Source organism: Dipodomys spectabilis, unplaced genomic scaffold, assembly GCF_019054845.1.
Source record: "Dipodomys spectabilis isolate Male_0828 unplaced genomic scaffold, ASM1905484v1 ptg000516l, whole genome shotgun sequence".
NCBI lineage: Eukaryota > Metazoa > Chordata > Mammalia > Rodentia > Heteromyidae > Dipodomys > Dipodomys spectabilis.
The window spans coordinates 4602966-4607404 of NW_024871193.1; the positions used below are offsets into that span (position 1 = coordinate 4602966).

Below are 4439 nucleotides of genomic sequence, written 5' to 3' on the forward strand. Positions count from 1 at the left end.
CCTTTTGTGGTTCCATTCCCAAAGAGGAATGTGTAATGGGTGGCAGGTATAGCCAGTCCTGTGTCAGAATAAAGGAGGAAGAGGCCCTGCTACCTCAGTGCCCAGACAAGCCTTGAACGTCAATCATTTCAGTACTACAAACATCAAATTGGTACTAGGAAAATTGTAACATCTAGATTTGGTTTTCTTTCTCTTCAACCTGCTTTTTTGCTACTGGCATGCTATTGAGAGATTGCTAACTTTAAAACTGGGCCAGGGAAAATAAAAAATATTGGCGTTTGTCATCCTCCTCTTCAAAATAGCAGGAACACCATGAATTTGAAACTCCTCTTGAGCACCATTCCTATATTGCTAAGATTAAATCCTGCTGGCCAACTTTATATTTCAAATACATTGAAAGAATAAAAGGGATTCTTAAGAAGAATAAGGACTAAGAGTATAAAATGTATACTTCTTTATTTATATAAATAAGGCTTTCATACAATCATATTTAAAAGTAATCTGTATTTTTACATTCACCACCCGTGAGTTCCTGACAGGAAAGGCTGTGCATAATGATACACAGCAAGAATCCCACTGCAGGACAACAGGAGCTCAGGAAAGCACCATTAATTTGAGAAGTAGGCAGGCTCTGACACTCCTGTTGCACTGCTAGCAATGGGAAGTCTTAAACTAGTTCCTCCACCAAGTCTTCTTCAAATTCCCCCTGTTCATCAGCAGTAGCATCTTGGCACTGCTGGTACTCGGACACCAGGTCATTGATATTGCTCTCAGCTTCAGTGAACTCCATTTCATCTATGCCCTTACCTATGTACCAGTGCAAGAATGCATTGCACTGGAACATGGCACTGAACTGCTCTGAGATGCACTTGAAGGGATCCTAGATGGCCATGTTGTTGCCGATGAAGGTGGCCGACATCGTGAGTCCATGTGGAGGGGGGGGAGGGAAGGGGCGATGTCATACACAGCCGTCTTCACATTGTTGGGGATCCAGTCTCCAACGTAGCTGCTGTTCTTGTTCTGCACGTTGAGCATCTGCTCATCCACCTCTTCATGGACATGCAGCCTCGGAGATGGCAGCCGCTGTCAGGTAGCAGCCATGGCGGAGATCACAGGTGACCATCAAGTTCTTAGCGTCAAATAACTGCTGGGTGAAGCTCGGGCACTGAGAGAGCATGGTACTGCTGGCTGGCACGGCTGGTCAGGGGCACAAAGCCAGGCATGAAGAAGTGCAGGCGGGAAAGAGCATCGGATTCAAGGCCAGCTTGTGCAGGTCTGCATTCAGCTGGCCAGGGAAGCACAGGCAGGTGGTAACCCCGCTGTTGGTGGCTGACACCAGGTGGTTCAGGTCGCCATAGTTGGGCATGGGCAGCTTCAAGTTACAGAAGCAGATGTTGTACAGATGCAGAAAGTCTCATCTGCATTTTCCACCAGCTGGTGGACAGAGAAGATCGTGTTGTAGGGCTCCAGCACTGTGTTTGACACCTTCAGGGAGGGCATGACACTGAAGGTGTTCATGATGCGGTTTGGGTACCCTTCTTGAATATTGTTGAGAATCAGGGTGCCCATACTTGACCTGGTGCCACCTCCCAAGGAGTGGGCCAGCTAGAAACCCTGTAGACAGTCACACCTTTCTGACTTCCGCCTCACCACATCCAGTCCCGGCTCCACCAGCTCGGCTTCCTCTGTGTAGTAGCCCTTGGCCCAGTTATTGGCTGCCCCACTCTGGCCTATCAGACATGATGAGACACACACTCCAAGAATATTTACTGTGACATTTGTATTGTGAAGACAATAGGACTCTTCTGAGCCAACCTTTGCTTTTACTTTAGATAACTTTGGTGAAATAAAGGAAATGTTTTCAATGTATCTGGGACCCTACAAATCACCCAGGTTCTAAAGAAATAAAGACAATGTGGAGGAAGATACATTTTAACCCAAATCAACTACTTGTAGAAATGAAGAACAGAGCCTGCCTCAATACTGGAAATGTAGTTATTTTCACAGGAGGGACAGGAGCACAGTGTGATCATAGGAAAGCTAAGCTGCAAGCACTTGTCTGCACCTTGCTCACACATAGCTGTGCTTTGTTTTCTGGTGTCCTGAAGTAGTTCTCTGTTATTGCCGGGCCTTTGAAATGACCAGCAGCGCTGAAACCTTGTTGGAGGCTTTCCCTGATTGCTGATCTTTCCCTTTAGAGGCTACTTTGTCATAGAGTGCTTGAAGAGTGGCACTGATCTGAGCTGTCTGAGTGGCCAGGGGCATGACTCCAGTGGACTGGAATAGGTGGGTTAGCTGAGGACAATATCTAGGTGTATAAAGGCTCAGCCCAGCACTGGAGTGCCTGGATGTTAGGACCCATAGACCATGATGACATACCAAATATGAAGTTGTCTGGCCTGAAGCTCTGGCCAAATGGTCCTGATCTCACTGAGTCTAAGGTTCCAGGCTCTAGGTCCACCATGGTGGCCCGAGGAACGTATTTTTTGCCTGTGGGGACAAGAGTTGACGTAGGCCTATAATTGACAAGAAACTTAGGGGCAGAGCTTATGATTTTAAGTGACTCTCAGCATTCATTACAGAAATTACAGCATTTGAGACATAGAAACAGAGAAGATCGGTTCAGCCATTGAGGGATTTTTTGAAGAGGGATTAGCAGTGGTTCTCTCACTTCAGCCCTCCCTTCTTTTCAGGCCTCCTGGTCACTTCTGCCTTTTGCACACCATCCCATCCCTGCCAATCCTCCGGGGCTAGTCAGTCTTTACTGATGCTGTCAATATAAGCTAGCTTATGTGGATTCAGAACAGGCAGAAGAAAGTAGAAATGCATTTGGAGTGTGGATGGAAAATGCCACTCAACTGTGACTACCCTTTTTGCCCCTTGGTCAATGAGACAGTCATGAGACAATCAAATTGCTTCAGCTTTCTTGTCATCAAGAGGTGATTCAAACTTATCCATTCTCTTTCTCGACACTGTCTCTTAAATTACAGAGGAACAATATGGTAATCTTGCTTCACAAAAAATGGAAAAGACAACATTGAAGGAAGAGCTCCTTGCTTCATGATGAGTGTTGGGCTGTTAAGAGCCAGTTGTCATTGTTGGAGTTTTTAAAGTTACTCACCCATACACCCTTACAGGTGTCTTCCTTGTCAAGGTAATTCAAGTCATTGATTGATATTACCCTTTAAAACTTCCATGGAGATGTTGAATATTTTTGTGATTACCATCTTGTTGTGAGATGAAATCCATTTCTGACTTAGTAAGGAATGGACTTGAGAATTCTGATAATTCTTTTAGAACTTCAATTCTGAAGGAAGCTAAATAAATCTTGACAGGATAAGAACAAATATATGTGAATCAATCCTTCCTCTTCATCCCTTTTCCTTCCCCAGTACTGTTAATTGGGCCACTGGCTCCTCTTCTCCAGTCCGCAAGTTCCAAATGCCTCAGGCCTTGACCCATTCCTTCTCCACCTCCTCGCATGTTTCTCGTCTCCATTCCTGCCAGTTTTCATCTTCAGGTTCACCTTTAATTCACCTGCTATTGTCTCTGCACATGCCAACACTGTACATTCCGCCAAATGTGGCTTGTCAAGGGAAATAATTATACACTATTTTCTTCTCATATACTTGTACTGTACTCTATAGTAAAACCACTGGCTACATAGCATGTACCTGTTAATAAGTATGATGTCATGTAGAGACACTTGAATGTGTGTGGCAGATTATTTGTAGGTTCTATACAAATACTATTTTTTATAAAGATCTTGAGTGTGTGAAGATGCTGTTATTGGTGGGGGTCCTCGAGCCCATTCCATGAGGATACTGAGGGGTGATTGAATTTTAAGTAATGGTGCTGTTTTCATACTTCCTTTAAATGAATTTATTAAAAGGCTACTTTTTCAGCCCTTTGTTTATGGATAACGTCTGTAATCCTAGCTAATCATGAGGCTGAGATCTGAGGATCATGGTTCAGTGTTAGCCCAGAAGGGAAGGAAAGTTCTTGGAACTCCTATTTCCAATTAACCACACACACACACACACACACACACACACACAACACACAACACAAAGCTCAACGAGAAGCTCTATCAATTGAGCCACTAGTAGACTTCCATGTGAACAGTGACCTGATTGAGCCTCACAGGTGTCTGCTGGACCAGACATCCATTAAAAGGGCTAAAGGATGCAGATATCTCAAACAGGCTGTGTGACATCTCTGATTGGGTCTGGGATGGATATGGCCACAGACTGACCTATGACCTTGAGAGTCACATAGCTCTCTCTTACAGACAATAAAACCCTGTACAAAGCATCCCAGTAAGTACCTTCCCTTAGGACCCCTCCTGTCTAGCAAGACATTTGATATTCTCTTCTTCAATATATCATTGCTGTTTTATTCTTCCCTCTGTATCCATGAACTCATTCTTTGAGATCATA

At 44.4% G+C, this 4439-nt stretch overlaps 1 pseudogene; it reads right to left on the bottom strand.

Annotated features, from left to right (window-relative positions):
• Positions 1 to 667: 667 nt before the first annotated feature.
• LOC122099481 lies at positions 668 to 3572 on the bottom strand (annotated as a pseudogene).
• Between the last annotated feature and the right edge of the window lie 867 nt (positions 3573 to 4439).